Consider the following 23,245-nt stretch of genomic DNA (forward strand, 5'->3'; position numbering starts at 1 on the left):
TCAATCAGAGAGCTCTAAGTGTTCTGGGCTGGCCCTTTTGCCCGAAGGCTGCCCGGTTTGCTTCTCCAAGCCAACATTTAAAGTTTGTCATCGAACTTTAGCTTCTAGTTATGTTGGCTTGGAGAGCCAACATACTGTTATGCTATTTAAACTTATTATTATTATTATATTTTATTATTCTTATGACCTAAAGAAATTTCTGACAGCTACTCCTCCGAGGCCTTTGAAGCCACAAGGCCCAAACTTGGCAGAGACCTGGGCCCTTGTCCCGAAAGAGTTGCTATATCTATTTGGACTGATCAGATGTACAGTTGATTTATTATTAATTTTTTAATATGACAAATTTCCCAATGAATTACATGGGCTGAGAAAAAATGCGCCCTCTAACAGTAATACCTCTCGACTGAAGAGGCGGGACTCAAACCTCTCACTTACAGTCACTCTGAAATCGGTGGAAATACAAATAAATATCGCCTTAAAAATTTAATTATTACAGCGATTTAACTCTAAATACCCATTAGAACATATCAACAGCTAAATTCAGTGGTTTGTGAGTAGTTATTGTAAAAGAAAAGCTCGCACCCTTCAGCGCTTATACAAGCCGTCAGCACTAGGCTACTCTCTCTCTACATGTGCTCACAAACAACATGAATTGCACGAATTAGAACGCCTTTAAAATAAATATATTTCAGCGATTTGTTTGTAAATACCCATTAGAACACATCAACAAATCAGCCTTTTGTGATCTGTTTTATTTCAAAGTTAAAGCACTGTCTTCAGCAAATGTGTTATACAGACGAGCTTTCACGGATCGGAGCTAACTTACCCGACTGAGAATTATACATGACTGCACGTCTTTTAAAAGCATTTAAATAAAAACACTCCAGCGATCCAACACAATCAATATACAAGAATATTTTAAAGAACTACATTAGCTGCAAATAAGCTGTTCAGTTTCACTAACGAACATGTTACCGAGCTGTGACTTACTTTCACTTTGAATTTGGTGGAAAATGCATATAAATAATGCCTTTAAAATTACAATATTCCAGCCATTTAATTGTAAATACCCATTAGAACACATCAAGACCTGAATTCAGCTGTTTGAGCGAATTTATTGAAACCCCTAAGCATTTCCTTCACCGCGTACAGATTGCTTTCAACGAGTATACATGGAGACGAACGACATAATTTGCACGAATTAGAACGCCTTTAAAATTACAATATTGCAGCGATTTAATTCAGTCCACCCATTAGAAAATATCAACAGCTAAATGCAGTTGTTTGTGAGCATTTTGTTTTCATACAGAGAGCGCTGCATTCAGCAGTGTGTTAGACATGAGCTCCGAGATGTCCGTCTGAGAATTATACATGACTGCACGTCTTTTAAAGGCATTTAAATAAAAACACTCCAGCGATTCAACACAATAAATATAGAAGAATATTTTAAAGACCTGCATTGGGTGCAAATGACGTTTTTCATAGGCTTAACTAACTAACATGAGATGCACTGCTGCATTTATGTGTCTGTTAACAAAGACATCATTTGCACGTCTTTTAAAGGTATTTTAATACAAACACTCCAGCGATTCAACACAATAATAGTTCAGTCATATAATAAAAAGTTTAAATGCTTGCTTATTTCTGCTTTTCGGCTCAACCGCACGGCAACGCGACGCGGCTTTGAAGCAGGCGCTCATCACTTATTCCAGTATGGCAAGCCGTTTTAACCTAAAATACACATATTAATCCACTATGGTGTTCTGGGCTGGCCCTTTTGCCCGAAGGCTGCCCAATTTGGCTCTCCAAGCCAACATTTAAAGTTTGTCATCAAACTTTAGCTTCTAGTTATTATTATTATTCTTCTTCTGAGACAAAGATTTTCTGACTGCTACTCCTCCTAGAGCTTTAACTCTACAAACTCCAAACTCAGCCCAGATCTTCATACTGGTCTAACTCGAGTTGCTATATCTTTTCTAACTGATCGGACTTACGGTTTTCCTAAAAATCCCGATTAAAACTGGGAATAAAATCTCATTGACTTACATTGACGGAATGTTCAAACTCCAACTGTCAAAATTCAAATTTAAACTGCCAGAATCCTTTGAGACTCAAATCAGGCTTCCCTTCTATCTACTATTTCTAATCCAATCAAACTCATTTAAACTCATCTATCTGTCTATCTATCTATCTATCTATCTATCTATCTATCTATCTATCTATCTATCTATCTATCTATTAATCTGTCTATCTATAAATCTATATCTATTAATCTATCTATCTATAAATCTATCTATAAATCTATATATATTAATCTATCTATCTATAAATCTGTCTATAAATCTGTCTATAAATCTATCTGTCTATAAATCTATATATCTATTAATCTATCTATAAATCTGTCTATTAATCTGTCTATAAATCTATCTGTCTATAAATCTATCTATCTATAAATCTATCTATAAATCTGTCTATAAATCTATCTATCTATAAATCTGTCTATTAATCTGTCTATAAATCTATCTGTCTATAAATCTATCTGTCTATAAATCTATATATCTATTAATCTATCTATAAATCTGTCTATTAATCTGTCTATAAATCTATCTGTCTATAAATCTATCTATCTATAAATCTATCTATACATCTGTCTATAAATCTATCTATCTATAAATCTGTCTATTAATCTGTCTATAAATCTATCCGTCTATAAATCTATCCATCTATAAATCTGTCTATCCGTTTAAGCTTTAAAACTACTTTAAACTTAAAACTATTTCAGACTGAAAACCTTCAAACTTAAATCTTTTCAAACTTTTTCTATCTTTAAACTTTAAAAACTAATCAAACTGCTTAAAGCTTTCAAAACTTCTTTAAACTTTAAGGCAAAGCTTTCTCAAGCCAACTTAAAGTTTGTCTCGACGAACTTTTTTATCTAGTTTTTATTATTCTTCTTCTTCCTATATAAAATTTCTGACTGCTACTCCTCCTAGAGCTTTAACTCTACAAACTCCAAACTCAGCCCAGATCTTCAGACTGGTCAGACTCGATATGCTATATCTTTTCTAACTGATCGGACTTACGGTTTTCCTAAAAATCCCGATTAAACCTGGGAAAAAAATCTCATTGACTTACATTGATGGAATGTTCAACTCCAACTGTCAAAATTCAAATTTAAACTGCCAGAATCCTTTGAGACTCAATCAAGCTTCCCTTCTATGTACTATATTTCTAATCCATTCAAACTCATTCAAACTCATCTATCTTTCTAAGTCATGCTAACAATATGCTAATCATGCTAAAATCATGTTAGTGACTTGCTAGTCATCCTAAAATCATGCTAGTAACTTGCTAGTCATGCTAGAATCATGCTAGTGACTTGCTAGTCATGCTAAAATCATGCTAGAGACTTGCTAGTCATGCTAAAATCATGTTAGTGACATGCTAGCGACTTGCTAGTCATGTTAAAATCATGCTAGTGACTTGCTAGTCATGTTAAAATCATGCTAGTGACATGCTAGTCATGCTAAAATCATGCTAGTAACTTGCTAGTCATGCTAGAATCATGCTAGTGACTTGCTAGTCATGCTAGGATCATGCTTGTAACTTGCTAGTCATGCTAAAATCATGCTAACGACTTGCTAGTCATGCTGAAATCTTGCTAGCGACTTGCTAGTCATGCTAAAATCATGCTAGCGACTTGCTAGTCATGCTAAAATCATGCTAGCGACTTGCTAGTCATGCTAAAATCATGCTAGCGACTTGCTAATCATGTTAAAATCATGCTAGCGACTTGCTAGTCATGCTAAATTCATGCTAGCAACTAGCTAATCATGCCAGCAACATGCTAGAAACATGCTAGTAACCACCCTGGGTACCCTAGCAACCGCATAGCAACACCTTAGCAACCACCCTAGGTACCTTAGCAACCGCATAGCAACACCTTAGAAACCACCCCGGGTACCCTAGCAACCGCATAGCAACACCTTAGCAACCACCATGGGTACCTTAGCAACCACATAGCAACACCCTAGCAACCACCCCGGGTACCTTAGCAACCGCATAGCAACACCTTAGCAACCACCCTAGGTACCTTAGCAACCACATAGCAACACCTTAGCAACCACCCTAGGTACCTTAGCAACCACATAGCAACACCTTAGCAACCACCCTAGGTACCTTAGCAACCACATAGCAACACCTTAGCAACCACCCCGGGTACCATAGCAACTGCATAGCAACACCTTAGCAACCACTCCGGGTACCCTAGCAACCACATAGCAACACCTTAGCAACCACCCCAGGTACCCTAGCAACCGCATAGCAACACCTTAGCAACCACCCTAGGTACCTTAGCAACCGCATAGCAACACCTTAGCAACCACCCCAGTTACCATGGAAACTGCATAGCAACACCTTAGCAACCACCATGGGTACCCTAGCAACCGCATAGCAACACCTCAGCAACCACCATGGGTACCCTAGCAACCACATAGCAACACCCTAGCAACAACCCCGGGTACATTAGCAACCGCATAGCAACACCCTAGCAACCACCCTGGGTACCTTAGCAACTGGTTAGTCATTCTAGCAAACATGCTAGTCATGCTAGATACATGTTAGAAGCATACTAGCGACTTGCTTTTAAACTTTCAAAACTTTATACTTTTAAACTTTTTAAACTTCTTTAAACTTCTTTAAACTTTTTAAACTTTAAACTTCTTTAAACTTCTTTAAACTTTTTAAACTACTTTAAACCTTTTTTTTTTACTTCTTTAAACTTTATTAAACTTTTCAAACTTTTTCTATCTATCTATCTATCTATCTATCTATCTATCTATCTATCTATCTATCTATCTATCTATCTATCTATCTATCTATCTATCTATCTATCTGTTCAATCTTCAAGCTTTAAAACTGCTGAAAACTTCAAACTATTTCAGACTGAAAGTCAAACTTTTAAAACTTTTACAAACTTTAAAAACTATTTTAAACTATCTGGTCAGACTTTCTCAAGCCAACTTCAAAGTTTGTCTTGACGAACTTTTTTATCTAGTTATGTTGGCTTGGAGAGCCAACATACTGTTATGCTATTTAAACTTATTATGTTGGCTTGGAGAAGCCAACATATTGTTATGCTATTTAAACTTATTATTATTATTATTATTATTATTATTATGTTGGCTTGGAGAGCCAACATACTGTTATGCTATTTAAACTTATTATTATGTTGGCTTGGAGAAGCCAACATATTGTTATGCTATTTAAACTTATTATTATTATTATTATTATTATGTTGGCTTGGAGAGCCAACATACTGTTATGCTATTTAAACTTATTATTATTATTATTATTATATGTTATTATTCTTATGGTACACGAATTTACAAACGCTACTCCTCCTAGGGCTTGAATGCCACAAGCCCCAAACTTGGCAGATACCTGGGTCCTGCTCTGAAGTTAGTTGCTATATCTTTTTAGAGTGATCAGACTTACAGTTGATTTATTATTAATTTTTGAATATGACACATTTCCCAATGAATTACATGGGCTGAGAAAAAATGCGCCCTCTAACAGTAATACCTCTCGACTGAAGAGGCGGGACTCAAACCTCTCACTTACAGTCACTCTGAAATCGGTGGAAATACAAATAAATATCGCCTTAAAAATTTAATTATTACAGCGATTTAACTCTAAATACCCATTAGAACATATCAACAGTTAAATTCAGTGGTTTGTGAGTAGTTCTTGTAAAAGAAAAGCTCACCTTCAGCGCTTATACAAGCCGTCAGCACTAGGCTACTCTCTCTGTGCATGTGCTCACAAACAACATAAATTGCACGAATTAGAACGCCTTTAAAATAAATATATTTCAACGATTTGTTTGTAAATACTCATTAGAACACATCAACAAATCAGCCTTTTGTGATCTGTTTTATTTCAAAGTTAAAGCTGTCTTCAGCAAATGTGTTATACAGACGAGCTTTCAGGCTCGGAGCTAACTTACCCGACTGAGAATAATACATGACTGAACGTCTTTTAAAAGCATTTAAATAAAAACACTCCAGCGATCCAACACAATAAATATACAAGAATATTTTAAAGAACTACATTAGCTGCAAATGAGCTTTTCAATACGTTTCACTAACGAACATGTTACCGAGCTGTGACTTACTTTCACTTTGAATTTGGTGGAAAATGCATATAAATAATGCCTTTAAAATTACAATATTCCAGCCATTTAATTGTAAATACCCATTAGAACACATAAAGACCTGAATTCAGCTGTTTGAGCGAATTTATTGAAACCCCTAAGCATTTCCTTCACCGCGTACAGATTGCTTTCAACGAGTATACATGGAGACGAACGACATAATTTGCACGAATTAGAACGCCTTTAAAATTACAATATTGCAGCGATTTAATTCAGTCCACCCATTAGAAAATATCAACAGCTAAATGCAGTTGTTTGTGAGCATTTTGTTTTCATACAGAGAGCGCTGCGTTCAGCAGTGTGTTAGACATGAGCTCCGAGATGTCCGACTGACAATTATACATGACTGCGCGTCTTTTAAAGGCATTTAAATAAAAACACTCTAGCGATTCAACACAATAAATATAGAAGAATATTTTAAAGACCTGCATTGGGTGCAAATTACGTTTTTCATAGGCTTAACTAACTAACATGAGATGCACGGCTGCATTTATGTGTCTGTTAACAAAGACATCATTTGCACGTCTTTTAAAGGTATTTTAATACAAACACTCCAGCGATTCAACACAATAATAGTTCAGTCATATAATAAAAAGTTTAAATGCTTGCTTATTTCTGCTTTTCGGCTCAACCGCACGGCAACGCGACGCGGCTTTGAAGCAGGCGCTCATCACTTATTCCAGTATGGCAAGCCGTTTTAACCTAAAATACACATATTAATCCACTATGGTGTTCTGGGCTGGCCCTTTTGCCCGAAGGCTGCCCAATTTGGCTCTCCAAGCCAACATTTAAAGTTTGTCATCGAACTTTAGCTTCTAGTTATTATTAAACTTCTTCTGAGACTAAAATTCTATACGCTACTCCTCCTAGAGCTTTAAGGCTACAAGCCCCAAATTCGGCGGAGCCCTGGGCCCTGGTCACCAAAGTGTTGCTATATCTTTTTGGAATGATCAGACTTACAGTTGATTTAATATTAATTTTTTTACATTAAAAATTTCTATGGGATTTCAATGGGCTGAGAAAAAATGCGCCATCTAAAGGCGCAATACCTCTCCACTGAAGAGGCGGGACTCAACCTCTTACTTACAGTCACTCTGAAATCGGTGGAAATACAAATAAATACCGCTTTTTAACCCGCATCGGCCCGCGGGCGGGCCGGAAGGGCGTGTTTAGGCGTCTCTACGTTTTTAATTACCTTTGTTTTAGAAATATATTCAATCAACTATCAAAAACTATATATCAGTTGAAAGCTAAAACACTCAAGATTCATGTTCTGAGCTTTTTTTCGGAATCAAAACACCAGAGAGGAAAGGGTTAACATAAATGCTGAAGAGTCACAGCCATGTAAACCGTAAAAGCAAACGGCACTACTTCCGTTTCATTGCATATAGCTCCGATCAGCTCCGACTTATCTTAGAAACAACAGCACACATTTCAAGGTAAGAGTTCACTGTTCAAAATGCATCCCAGTTTTTAATCCAAAACAAAGAGTAAATGGGGTAAAAACCGAAAGATCATCCTTTGTTTACATGAGCGATTCGAGTTATAGTTATCGATAACGTCCATTTTCAAAGAAATATCGATTCTAATTCGTGTTCCAGCGTTGAAATGCCATACATTTCCCATAGAATAGACTCTTCCGAGTAAAATGAGTCCTCCCCCGTCTCTCTCAGTCAATCAGAGCCCAGTCCATGACGCAAAGTCTCCGGAGAGGTACTGACTGGCTCACCGGGGTGTCACTCTTGCGGTCATAAGGTTTGGCTGTTTCAAGCAAGCCAATGCATAGCCAGCAAAGTTTTGATGGATGGAAGTGTTAGCCAACCACGAGGACGTTTACAACGAGTGAAATTTTGCGTAGTTTGCGTAAGCAGGATTCAGGAATACCCAAGCGCAAAGTTAGGTTGCATTCGTGCGCTTTAGTTTACGCACGCCGCGTACATATGTACGGCGTCTCTACGCTACATTGAGTGTGTGTCAGAGAACGGATTTTCTGCAAAAGCTTACATCTGAGTCTCTCCATCATAGAACGTCGACTTTATAAGAGTTTTGTGGCGTTTTTAGTGCTATTGTGTGTGGTTTTTCGAATTCGTGGCGAAGAACAGCAGAAAGACGCACTGAGATGCACCCTAGCCATGGATAGCATTAGCACGTAAGTGTCAACAGCGTTCTCCGAATGTTTATATGTTATGTATTATGATATGTCTGATGTGTTTTGTTCATGTGCTGTTCTAGATTGTAAACATGACAACGGGGAGGAAGTGAGAGGACTTCATGAGGTATGGATGTGTTTGTTTGTGCGTGCCATGTGTATGTATGAGTTTTGAGTGTGCGCGCGTTTGTTTGTGTTTGTGTGTGTGTGTGTGTGTGTGTGTGAGTGTGTGAGAGAGAGAGATAGAGATAATACAAATATGTAAACACAGTGTTGCGGATTTGATTTGTTTTGTTTACACACTTTCTTTCTTTCTTTCTTTCTCTCTCTTTCCTGTCTTTCAGTGACTGGCATCCAGTTGGTCAGAGAACAAACATTTTCAGTGACTGGCATCCAGTTGGTCAGAGAACAAACATTTTTAGTGACTGCCTTGAGTCTTCCTACACTGAAAATACTATAAATAATGTATTTAGTTTTACAGTAGTTGGGTATTTGTAATAAGCAGAGAAAGACATTTACAAATGTAAACAAATGGATTCCTTGACTTTTCTTGAAATAAAAGCTCTAAATGACATTTCCCAAACTTTTCTTGAAATAAAATACATATAGTTTCTGTAAGTGAAACGTGAAAAAAAATAAAATAAATAAAAATAAAATAAATAATAATAATAATAAAAATAAAAAAAAAATCAATACATATTACTAATTATTTCAGGAATAGTTTAGGCGTCCTTTCAAAAAATACCATTTGGAGACTTGGTAACCAAAAAAACTACAAATGCTGTTCATAAATATTTTTTTCTTCAGTGTTTTGGTGGGCAGAGCAGTTCTGAATTGATATACATAAATGTAATGTGTTGTTTTGACTCATTTGGTCAGTTGGTTACCAAGTGTCCACTTGGGGTCTCCAAATGGCTTTTTTGAAAGGACGCCTAGACTTTTTTTACATAAAAGCTTACAGAAACTACATTTTTGGGAGTATCATCCTCAAATTTGAATCAAAGCATGAACAGACATTCAGCTTGATCCTATTGGTGTTTTCAAAGCCCTATCATCCAATCCTCATCCTTTTTTCCCTAATTATATTTTATTCAAAGATATCGCGAGTCACTTTCATGTATGTTTTACCTTGTTTTACTCTGTTGCTATACTAATTTTGAGTTATTTTAACTCCAGAGTAACAAAGATTAAGGTGTCTACTTTCAATCAATACCAGATTTATAAATATAGACCTTAGGGTTCAAGAGCTACAGACATTTTTATTTGGGTAAGTCGTTTTTCAGAAAATGATCAAAAATAGGGGCGCTGGTTAAGAGGTTAAAATTTAAATATTACAGCGATTTAACTCTAAATACCCATTAGAACACATCAACAGCTAAATTCAGTGGTTTGAGAGCAGTTCTTGTAAAAGGAAAGCTTGCACCCTTCAGCGAGTATACAAGCCGTCAGCACGAACTCTCTCTGTATGTGCTCATAAACAAAATAATTTGCACGAATTAGAACGCCTTTAAAATTAATATATTTCAGCGATTTATTTGTAAATACCCATTAGAACACATCAACAAATCAGCCTTTTGTGATCTGTTTTATTTCAAAGTTAACTTAGCTCCGAGCCGTGAAGCTCGTCTGTATAACACACATTTGCTGAAGACAGTGCTTTAACGTTACCCGACTGAGAATTAGACTGCACGTCTTTTAAAAGCATTTAAATAAAAACACTCCAGCGATCCAACACAATAAATATAAAAGAATATTTTAAAGAACTACATTAGCTGCAAATGAGCTATTCAATAGGTTTCAACGAACATGTTACCAAGCTGTGACCCACACTTTCACTTTGACTTCGGTGGAAAATGCATATAAATAACACCTTTAAAATTACAATATTCCAGCCATTTAATTTTAAATACCCATTAGAACACATCAAGACCTGAATTCAGCTGTTTGAGCGAATTTATTCAAAACCCTAAGCACAGATTGCTTTCAACGAGTATACATGGAGACGAACGACATAATTTGCACGAATTAGAACGCCTTTAAAATTACAATATTGCAGCGATTTAATTCATTCAACCCATTAGAAAATATCAACAGCTAAATGCAGTTGTTTGTGAGTTTTTTTTTTTTTTTTCATACAGAGAGCGCTGTGTTCAGCAGTGTAGACATGAGCTCCGAGATGTCCGTCTGAGAATTATACATGACTGCACTTCTTTTAAAGGCATGTAAATGCAAACACTCCAGCGATTGCACACAATAAATATAGAAGAATATTTTAAAGACCTGCATTGGGTGCAAATGACTTTTTTCATAGGCTTAACTAACAGGAGATGCACGGCTGCATTTATGTGTCTGTTAACAAAGACATCATTTGCACGTCTTTTAAAGGTATTTTAATACAAACACTCCAGCGATTCCACACAATAAATATAGAAGAATATTTTAAAGACCTACATTGAGTTCAAATGACTTTTTTCACAGGCTTAACTAACTAACATTGAATGCACTGCTCAGTCTTCGTCTGCATCAAAGACATCATTTGCACGTCTTTTAAATGTATTTAAATACAAACACTCCAGCGATTAAACACAATAATAGTAGAGTAATATATTACACAGCTTAAATGCTTGCTTATTTCTGCTTTTAGGCTCAACCGCACAGCAACGCGTCGTGGCTTTCAAGCACGCGCTGTACACTTGTTGTATGGCAAGCCGTTTTAACCTAAAATACACATAAATCCTCTATGGCAAGCTGTTTTAGCCTAAAATATACTAAGTATTACTTTTCATGATAGCATTTTTACTAGCAACAATTCAATCAGAGAGCTCTAAGGGTTCTGGGCTGGCCCTTTTGCCCGAAGGCTGCCCGGTTTGCTTCTCCAAGCCAACATTTAAAGTTTGTCATCGAACTTTAGCTTCTAGTTATTATGTTGGCTTGGAGAGCCAACATACTGTTATGCTATTTAAACTTATTATTATTATTATATTTTATTATTCTTATGACCTACAGAAATTTCTGACAGCTACTCCTCCGAGGCCTTTGAAGCCACAAGGCCCAAACTTGGCAGAGACCTGGGCCCTTGTCCCGAAAGAGTTGCTATATCTATTTGGACTGATCAGATGTACAGTTGATTTATTATTAATTTTTGAATATGACAAACTTCCCAATGAATTACATGGGCTGAGAAAAAATGCGCCCTCTAACAGTAATACCTCTCGACTGAAGAGGCGGGACTCAAACCTCTTACTTACAGTCACTCTGAAATCCGTGGAAATACAAATAAATATCGCCTTAAAAATGTCATTATTACAGCGATTTAACTCTAAATACCCATTAGAACACATCAACAAATCAGCCTTTTGTGATCTGTTTTATTTCAAAGTTAAAGCACTGTCTTCAGCAAATTTATACAGACGAGCTTTCATGGATCGGAGCTAACTTACCCGACTGAGAATTAAACATGACTGCACGTCTTTTAAAAGCATTTAAATAAAAACACTCCAGCGATCCAACACAATAAATATAAAAGAATATTTTAAAGAACTACATTAGCTGCAAATGAGCTGTTCAATAGGTTTCACTAACGAACATGTTACCGAGCTGTGACTTACTTTCACTTTGATTTCGGTGGAAAATGCATATAAATAACGCCTTTAAAATTACAATACTCCAGCCATTTAATTGTAAATACCCATTAGAACACATCAAGACCTGAATTCAGCTGTTTGAGCGAATTTATTGAAACCCCTAAGCATTTCCTTCACCGCGTACAGATTGCTTTCAAAGAGTTTACATGGAGACGAACGACATAATTTGCACGAATTAGAACGCCTTTAAAATTACAATATTGCAGCGATTTAATTCATTCCACCCATTAGAAAATATCAACAGCTAAATGCAGTTGTTTGTGAGCATTTTGTTTTCATACAGAGATCGCTGCGTACAGCAGTGTGTTAGACATGAGCTCCGAGATGTCCGACTGAGAATTATACATGACTGCACGTCTTTTAAAGGCATTTAAATAAAAACACTCCAGCGATTCAACACAATAAATATAGAAGAATATTTTAAAGACCTACATTGGGTGCAAATGACTTTTTTCATAGGCTTAACTAACTAACATGAGATGCACGGCTGCATTTATGTGTCTGTTAACAAAGACATCATTTGCACGTCTTTTAAAGGTATTTTAATACAAACACTCCAGCGATTCAACACAATAATAGTACAGTCATATAATAAAAAGGTTAAATGCTTGCTTATTGCAACCGCACGGCAACGCGACGCGGCTTTGAAGCAGGCGCTCATCACATATTCCAGTATGGCAAGCCGTTTTAACCTAAAATACACATTAATCCACTATGGCAAGCTGTTTTAGCCTAAAATATACTAAGCATTACTTATAGCATTTTTACTAGCAACAATTCAATTACAGAGCTCTAAGTGTTCTGGGCTGGCCCTTTTGCCCGAAGGCTGCCCAATTTGGCTCTCCAAGCCAACATTTAAAGTTTGTCATCGAACTTTAGCTTCTAGTTATTATTCTTATGAGCTACAGAAATTTCTGACAGCTACTCCTCCGAGGCCTTTAAAGCCACAAGGCCCAAACTTGGCAGAGACCTGGGCCCTTGTCCCGAAAGAGTTGCTATATCTATTTGGACTGATCAGATGTACAGTTGATTTATTATTAATTTTTGAATATGACAAATTTCCCAATGAATTACATGGGCTGAGAAAAAATGCGCCCTCTAACAGTAATACCTCTCGACTAAAGAGGCGGGACTCAAACCTCTTACTTACAGTCACTCTGAAATCGGTGGAAATACAAATAAATACCGCCTTAAAAATGTAAATATTACAGCGATTTAACTCTAAAAACCCATTAGAACATATCAACAGCTAAGTTCAGTGGTTTGTGAGTAGTTCTTGTAAAAGAAAAGCTCGCACCCTTCAGCGAGTATACAAGCCGTCAGCACGAACTCTCTCCGTATGTGCTCATAAACAACATAACTTGCACGAATTAGAACGCCTTTAAAATTAATATATTTCAGCGATTTATTTGTAAATACCCATTAGAACACATCAACAAATCAGCCTTTTGTGATCTGTTTTATTTCAAAGTTAAAGCACTGTCTTCAGCAAATGTGATATACAGACGAGCTTTCACGGATCGGAGCTAACTTACCCGACTGAGAATTAAACATGACTGCACGTCTTTTAAAAGCATTTAAATAAAAACACTCCAGCGATCCAACACAATCAATATACAAGAATATTTTAAAGAACTACATTAGCTGCAAATGAGCTTTTCAATACGTTTCACTAACGAACATGTTACCGAGCTGTGACTTACTTTCACTTTGAATTTGGTGGAAAATGCATATAAATAATGCCTTTAAAATTACAATATTCCAGCCATTTAATTGTAAATACCCATTAGAACACATCAAGACCTGAATTCAGCTGTTTGAGCGAATTTATTGAAAACCCTAAGCATTTCCTTCACCGCATACAGATTGCTTTCAACGAGTATACATGGAGACGAACGACATAATTTGCACGAATTAGAACGCCTTTAAAATTACAATATTGCAGCGATTTAATTCAGTCCACCCATTAGAAAATATCAACAGCTAAATGCAGTTGTTTGTGAGCATTTTGTTTTCAGAGAGCGCTGCGTTCAGCAGTGTGTTAGACATGAGCTCCGAGATGTCCGTCTGAGAATTATACATGACTGCACGTCTTTTAAAGGCATTTAAATAAAAACACTCCAGCGATTCAACACAATAAATATAGAAGAATATTTTTAAAGACCTGCATTGGGTGCAAATTACGTTTTTCATAGGCTTAACTTTAACATGAGATGCAAGGCTGCATTTATGTGTCTGTTAACAAAGACATCATTTGCACGTCTTTTAAAGGTATTTTAATACAAACACTCCAGCGATTCAACACAATAATAGTTCAGTCATATAATAAAAAGTTTAAATGCTTGCTTATTTCTGCTTTTCGGCTCAACCGCACGGCAACGCGACGCGGCTTTGAAGCAGGCGCTCATCACTTATTCCAGTATGGCAAGCCGTTTTAACCTAAAATACACATATTAATCCACTATGGTGTTCTGGGCTGGCCCTTTTGCCCGAAGGCTGCCCAATTTGGCTCTCCAAGCCAACATTTAAAGTTTGTCATCGAACTTTAGCTTCTAGTTATATTTTATTATTCTTATGACCTAAAGAAATTTCTGACAGCTACTCCTCCGAGGCCTTTGAAGCCACAAGGCCCAAACTTGGCAGAGACCTGGGCCCTTGTCCCGAAAGAGTTGCTATATCTATTTGGACTGATCAGATGTACAGTTGATTTGTTATAAATTTTTGAATATGACAAATTTCCCAATGAATTACATGGGCTGAGAAAAAATGCGCCCTCTAACAGTAATACCTCTCGACTGAAGAGGCGGGACTCAAACCTCTTACTTACAGTCACTCTGAAATCCGTGGAAATAGAAATAAATACCGCCTTAAAAATGTAAATATTACAGCGATTTAACTCTAAATACCCATTAGAACATATCAACAGCTAAATTCAGTGGTTTGTGAGTATTTCTTGTAAAAGAAAAGCTCGCACCCGTCAGCGCTTATACAAGCCGTCGGCATGTACTCTCTCTGTATGTGCTCATAAACAACATAATTTGCACGAATTAGAACGCCTTTAAAATTAATATATTTCAGCGATTTGTTTGTAAATACCCATTAGAACACATCAACAAATCAGCCTTTTGTGATCTGTTTTATTTCAAAGTTAAAGCACTGTCTTCAGCAAATGTGTTATACAGACGAGCTTTCACGGGTCGGAGCTAACTTACTCGACTGAGAATTATGACTGCACGTCTTTTAAAAGCATTTAAATAAAAACACTCCAGCGATCCAACACAATAAATATAGAAGAATATTTTAAAGAACAACATTAGCTGCAAATGAGCTATTCAGTAGGTTTCACTAACGAACATGTTACCGAGCTGTGACCTATACTTTCACTTTGACTTCGGTGGAAAATGCATATAAATAACGCCTTTAAAATTACAATATTCCAGCCATTTAATTGTAAATACCCATTAGAAACACATCAAGACCTGAATTCAGCTGTTTGAGCGAATTTATTGAAACCCCTAAGCATTTCCTTCACCGCATACAGATTGCTTTCAACCAGTATACATGGAGATGAACGACATAATTTGCACGAATTTGACCGCCTTTAAAATTACAATATTGCAGCGATTTAATTCAGTCCACCCATTAGAAAATATCAACAGCTAAATGCAGTTGTTTGTGAGCTTTTTTTTTCATACAGAGAGTGATGTGTTCAGCAGTGTGTTAAGACATGAGCTCCGAGATGTCCGACTGACAATTATACATGACTGCACGTCTTTTAAATGCATTTAAATAAAAACACTCCAGCGATTGCACACAATAAATATAGAAGAATATTTTAAAGACCTACATTGAGTGCAAATGACTTTTTTCACTGGCTTAACTAACTAACATTGAATGCACTGCTCAGTCTTCATCTGCATCAAAGACATAATTTGCACGTCTTTTAAAGGTATTTAAATACAAACACTCCAGCGATTAAACACAATAATAGTAAAGTAATATATTACACAGCTTAAATGCTTGCTTATTTCTGCTTTTAGGCTCAACCGCACAGCAACGCTTTCAAGCACGCGCTGCACACTTGTTGTATGGCAAGCCGTTTTAACCTAAAATACACATAAATCCTCTATGGCAAGCTGTTTAGCCTAAAATATACTAAGCATTACTTATCGTAATAGCATTTTTACTAGCAACAATTCAATCAGAGAGCTCTAAGTGTTCTGGGCTGGCCCTTTTGCCCGAAGGCTGCCCGGTTTGCTTCTCCAAGCCAACATTTAAAGTTTGTCATCGAACTTTAGCTTCTAGTTATTATTATAGTTATTATTCTTATGACCTAAGAAAATTTCTGACAGCTACTCCTCCGAGGCCTTTGAAGCCACAAGGCCCAAACTTGGCAGAGACCTGGGCCCTTGTCCCGAAAGATATGCTATATCTATTTGGACTGATCAGATGTACAGTTGATTTATTATTAATTTTTGAATATGACAAATTTCCCAATGAATTACATGGGCTGAGAAAAAATGCGCCCTCTAACAGTAATACCTCTCGACTGAAGAGGCGGGATTCAAACCTCTTACTTACAGTCACTCTGAAAACGGTGGAAATAGAAATAAATACCGCCTTAAAAATGTAAATATTACAGCGATTTAACTCTAAATACCCATTAGAACATATCAACAGCTAAATTCAGTGGTTTGTGAGTATTTCTTGTAAAAGAAAAGCTCGCACCCGTCAGCGCTTATACAAGCCGTCGGCATGTACTCTCTCTGTATGTGCTCATAAACAACATAATTTGCACGAATTAGAACGCCTTTAAAATTAATATATTTCAGCGATTTATTTGTAAATACCCATTAGAACACATCAACAAATCAGCCTTTTGTGATCTGTTTTATTTCAAAGTTAAAGCACTGTCTTCAGCAAATGTGTTATACAGGCGAGCTTTCACGGATCGGAGCTAACTTACTCGACTGAGAATTATACATGACTGCACGTCTTTTAAAAGCATTTAAATAAAAACACTCCAGCGATCCAACACAATCAATATACAAGAATATTTTAAAGAACTACATTAGCTGCAAATTAGCTTTTCAATAAGTTTCACTAACGAACATGTACCGAGCTGTGACTTACTTTCACTTTGAATTTGGTGGAAAATGCATATAAATAATGCCTTTAAAATTACAATATTCCAGCCATTTAATTGTAAATACCCATTAGAACACATCAAGACCTGAATTCAGCTGTTTGAGCGAATTTATTGAAACCCCTAGGCATTTCCTTCACCGCATACAGGTTGCCTTCAACGAGTATACGGAGACGAACGACATAATTTGCACGAATTAGAACGCCTTTAAAATTACAATATTGCAGCGATTTAATTCAGTCCACCCATTAGAAAATATCAACAGCTAAATGCAGTTGTTTGTGAGCATTTTGTTTTCATACAGAGAGCGCTGCATTCAGCAGTGTGTTAGACATGAGCTCCGAGATGTCCGTCTGAGAATTATACATGACTGCACGTCTTTTAAAGGCATGTAAATACAAACACTCCAGCGATTCAACACAATAAATATAGAAGAATATTTTAAAGACCTGCATTGGGTGCAAATGACGTTTTTTATAGGCTTAACTAACTAACATGAGATGCACTGCTGCATTTATGTGTCTGTTAACAAAGACATCATTTGCACGTCTTTTAAAGGTATTTTAATACAAACACTCCAGCGATTCAACACAATAATAGTTCAGTCATATAATAAAAAGTTTAAATGCTTGCTTATTTCTGCTTTTCGGCTCAACCGCATGGCAACGCGACGCGGCTTTGAAGCAGGCGCTCATCACTTATTCCAGTATGGCAAGCCATTTTAACCTAAAATACACATATTAATCCACTATGGTGTTCTGGGCTGGCCCTTTTGCCTGAAGGCTGCCCAATTTGGCTCTCCAAGCCAACATTTAAAGTTTGTCATCAAACTTTAGCTTCTAGTTAAGTTGGCTTGAGAGAGCCAACTTACTGATATTCTATTTAAACTTATTCTTATTATTATTATTATTATTATGTTGGCTTGGAGAAGCCAACATATTGTTATGCTATTTAAACTTATTATTATTCAACCTTCTTCTGAGACTAATTTTCTATACGCTACTCCTCCTAGGGCTTTAAGGCTACAAGCCCCAAACTCGGCGGAGCCCTGGGCCCTGGTCACGAAAGTGTTGCTATATCTTTTTGGAATGATCAGACTTACAGTTGATTTAATATTAATTTTTTTACATGAAAAATTTCTATAGGATTTCAATGGGCTGAGAAAAAATGCGCCATCTAGAGGCGCAATACCTCTCCACTGAAGAGGCGGGACTCAAACCTCTTACTTACAGTCACTCTGAAATCGGTGGAAATACAAATAAATACCGCCTTTAAAATTGTAATATTACAGCGATTTAATTGTAAACACCCATTAGAACACATCAACAGCTACATTCAGCTGTGAGCTGTTTTGTGTAAAAGTTAAACCGCTGTCTTCAGAGAGTGTGTTGCAGATGAGCTTCACTTCTCCGTCTGAGAATTATACATGACTGAACGTCTTTTAAAAGCATTTAAATAAAAACACTCCAGCGATTGTACACAATAAATATAGAATAATATTTTAAAGAACTACATTAGCTGCAAATGAGCTGTTCAATAGGTTTCACTAACGAACATGTTACCGAGCTGTGACTTTCACTTTGACTTCGGTGGAAAATGCATATAAATAACGCCTTTAAAATTACAATATTCCAGCCATTTAATTGTAAATACCCATTAGAACACATCAAGACCTGAATTCAGCTGTTTGAGCGAATTTATTCAAAACCCTAAGCATTTCCTTCACCGCATACAGGTTGCCTTCAACGAGTATACATGGAGACGAAAGACATAATTTGCACGGATTTGACCGCCTTTAAAATTACAATATTGCAGCGATTTAATTCAGTCCACCCATTAGAAAATATGAACAGCTAAATGCAGTTGTTTGTGAGTATTTTGTTTTCATACAGAGAGCGCTGTGTTCAGCAGTGTAGACATGAGCTCCGAGATGTCCGACTGACAATTATACATGACTGCACGTCTTTTAAAGGCATTTAAATACAAACACTCCAGCGATCCAACACAATAAATATAGAATAATATTTTAAAGAGCTGCATTGGGTGTAAATGAGCTATTTCAAACGTTTCACTAACGAACATCAGATGTATGGCTGCATTATCAGTCTGTCAACAAATACATCATTTGCACGTCTTTTAAAGGCATTTAAATAAAAACACTCCAGCGATTGCACACAATAAATATAGAAGAATATTTTAAAGACCTACATTGGGTGCAAATGACGTTTTTCATAGGCTTAACTAACATGAGATGCACGGCTGCATTTAAATGTGTCTGTTAACAAAGACATCATTTGCACGTCTTTTAAAGGTATTTTAATACAAACACTCCAGCGATTCAACACAATAATAGTACAGTCATATAATGAAAAGGTTAAATGCTTGCTTATTTCTGCTTTTCGCCTCAACCGCACAGCAACGCGTCGTGGCTTTGAAACAGGCGCTGCACGAATCTTGTATGGCAAGCCGTTTTAACCTAAAATAAATTAATCCACTATGGCAAGCTGTTTTAGCCTAAAATATACTAGGCATTACTTATCATAATCGCATTTTTACTAGCAACAATTCAATTACAGAGCTCTAAGTGTTCTGGGCTGGCCCTTTTGCCCGAAGGCTGCCCGGTTTGCTTCTCCAAGCCAACATTTAAAGTTTGTCATCGAACTTTAGCTTCTAGTTATTAAGTTGGCTTGAGAGAGCCAACTTACTGATATTCTATTTAAACTTATTCTTATTATTATTATTATTATTTTTATTATTCTTCTTCTTCCTATATAAAATTTCTGACTGCTACTCCTCCTAGAGCTTTAACTCTACAAACTCCAAACTCAGCCCAGATGTTCAGACTGGTCAGACTCGATATGCTATATCTTTTCTAACTGATCGGACTTACGGTTTTCCTAAAAATCCCGATTAAACCTGGGAAAAAAATCTCATTGACTTACATTGATGGAATGTTCAACTCCAACTGTCAAAATTCAAATTTAAACTGCCAGAATCCTTTGAGACTCAATCAAGCTTCCCTTCTATGTACTATATTTCTAATCCATTCAAACTCATTCAAACTCATCTATCTTTCTAAGTCATGCTAACAATATGCTAATCATCCTAAAATCATGCTAGTAACTTGCTAGTCATGCTAGAATCATGCTAGTGACTTGCTAGTCATGCTAAAATCATGCTAGAGACTTGCTAGTCATACTGGAATCATGCTAGTGACTTGCTAGTCTTGCTAAAATCATGCTAGTGACTTGCTAGTCATGCTAAAATCATGTTAGTGACATGCTAGCGACTTGCTAGTCATGTTAAAATCATGCTAGTGACTTGCTAGTCATGTTAAAATAATGCTAGTGACATGCTAGTCATGCTAAAATCATGCTAGTAACTTGCTAGTCATGCTAGAATCATGCTAGTGACTTGCTAGTCATGCTAGGATCATGCTTGTAACTTGCTAGTCATGCTAAAATCATGCTAGCGACTTGCTAATCATGCTAAATTCATGCTAGTAACTAGCTAATCATGTTAAAATCATGCTAGTGACTTGCTAGTCATGCTAAAATCATGCTTGTAACTTGCTAGTCATGCTAAAATCATGCTAACGACTTGCTAGTCATGCTAAAATCATGCTAGCGACTTGCTAATCATGTTAAAATCATGCTAGCGACTTGCTAGTCATGCTAAATTCATGCTAGTAACTAGCTAATCATGCCAGCAACATGCTAGAAACATGCTAGTAACCACCCTGGGTACCCTAGCAACCGCATAGTAACACCTTAGCAACCACCCTAGGTACCATAGCAACCACATAGCAACACCTTAGAAACCACCCCGGGTACCCTAGCAACCGCATAGAAACACCCTAGCAACAACCCGGGTACCTTAGCAACCGCATAGCAACACCTTAGCAACCACCCATGGTGCCTTAGCAACCACATAGCAACACCTTAGCAACCACCCTAGGTACCTTAGCAACCACATAGGAACACCTTAGCAACCACCCTAGGTACCTTAGCAACCACATAGCAACACCTTAGCAACCACCCCGGGTACCATAGCAACTGCATAGCAACACCTTAGCAACCACTCCGGGTACCCTAGCAACCGCATAGCAACACCTTAGCAACCACCCCGGGTACCCTAGCAACCGCATAGCAACACCTTAGCAACCACCCTAGGTACCTTAGCAACCGCATAGCAACACCTTAGCAACCACCCCAGTTACCATGGAAACTGCATAGCAACACCTTAGCAACCACCATGGGTACCCTAGCAACCGCATAGCAACACCTCAGCAACCACCATGGGTTCCCTAGCAACCGCATAGCAACACCCTAGCAACAACCCCAGGTACATTAGCAACCGCATAGCAACACCCTAGCAACCACCCTGGGTACCTTAGCAACTGGTTCATTCTAGCAAACATGCTAGTCATGCTAGATACATGTTAGAAGCATACTAGCGATTTGCTTTTAAACTTTCAAAACTTTATACTTTTAAACTTTTTAAACTTCTTTAAACTTTTTAAACTTTTAAAACTTCTTTAAACTTTTTAAACTTTTAAATTCTTTAAAACTTCTTTAAACTTTTTAAACTACTTTAAACTTTTTTTTTACTTCTTTAAACTTTATTAAACTTTTCAAACTTTTTTTTATCTATCTATCTATCTATCTGTTCAATCTTCAAGCTTTAAAACTGCTGAAAACTTCAAACTATTTCAGACTGAAAGTCAAACTTTTAAAACTTTTACAAACTTTAAAAACTATTTTAAACTATCTGGTCAGACTTTCTCAAGCCAACTTCAAAGTTTGTCTTGACGAACTTTTTTATCTAGTTTTTATTATTCTTCTTCTTCCTATATAAAATTTCTGACTGCTACTCCTCCTAGAGCTTTAACTCTACAAACTCCAAACTCAGCCCAGATGTTCAGACTGGTCAGACTCGATATGCTATATCTTTTCTAACTGATCGGACTTACGGTTTTCCTAAAAATCCCGATTAAACCTGGGAAAAAAATCTCATTGACTTACATTGATGGAATGTTCAACTCCAACTGTCAAAATTCAAATTTAAACTGCCAGAATCCTTTGAGACTCAATCAAGCTTCCCTTCTATGTACTATATTTCTAATCCATTCAAACTCATTCAAACTCATCTATCTTTCTAAGTCATGCTAACAATATGCTAATCATCCTAAAATCATGCTAGTAACTTGCTAGTCATGCTAGAATCATGCTAGTGACTTGCTAGTCATGCTAAAATCATGCTAGAGACTTCCTAGTCATACTGGAATCATGCTAGTGACTTGCTAGTCTTGCTAAAATCATGCTAGTGACTTGCTAGTCATGCTAAAATCATGTTAGTGACATGCTAGCGACTTGCTAGTCATGTTAAAATCATGCTAGTGACTTGCTAGTCATGTTAAAATAATGCTAGTGACATGCTAGTCATGCTAAAATCATGCTAGTAACTTGCTAGTCATGCTAGAATCATGCTAGTGACTTGCTAGTCATGCTAGGATCATGCTTGTAACTTGCTAGTCATGCTAAAATCATGCTAGCGACTTGCTAATCATGCTAAATTCATGCTAGTAACTAGCTAATCATGTTAAAATCATGCTAGCGACTTGCTAGTCATGCTAAAATCATGCTTGTAACTTGCTAGTCATGCTAAAATCATGCTAACGACTTGCTAGTCATGCTAAAATCATGCTAGCGACTTGCTAATCATGTTAAAATCATGCTAGCGACTTGCTAGTCATGCTAAATTCATGCTAGTAACTAGCTAATCATGCCAGCAACATGCTAGAAACATGCTAGTAACCACCCTGGGTACCCTAGCAACCGCATAGTAACACCTTAGCAACCACCCTAGGTACCATAGCAACCACATAGCAACACCTTAGAAACCACCCCGGGTACCCTAGCAACCGCATAGAAACACCCTAGCAACAACCCGGGTACCTTAGCAACCGCATAGCAACACCTTAGCAACCACCCATGGTGCCTTAGCAACCACATAGCAACACCTTAGCAACCACCCTAGGTACCTTAGCAACCACATAGGAACACCTTAGCAACCACCCTAGGTACCTTAGC

General features: G+C 37.0%; 1 long non-coding RNA gene and 1 pseudogene across 1 annotated transcript; both read left to right on the forward strand.

Annotated features, from left to right (window-relative positions):
* Positions 1-23,245, forward strand: part of LOC141292307 (olfactory receptor 8G17-like) — a 159,208-nt pseudogene that overhangs the window by 69,614 nt on the left and 66,349 nt on the right.
* LOC141292308 (uncharacterized) lies at positions 7,378-8,937 on the forward strand. The gene is made up of 3 exons (XR_012340487.1): positions 7,378-8,363; positions 8,447-8,490; positions 8,708-8,937. It is a non-coding gene; the product is annotated as an uncharacterized lncRNA (long non-coding RNA).

Source organism: Garra rufa, chromosome 19 (genome assembly GCF_049309525.1).
Source record: "Garra rufa chromosome 19, GarRuf1.0, whole genome shotgun sequence".
In the NCBI taxonomy this organism is placed as follows: domain Eukaryota; kingdom Metazoa; phylum Chordata; class Actinopteri; order Cypriniformes; family Cyprinidae; genus Garra; species Garra rufa.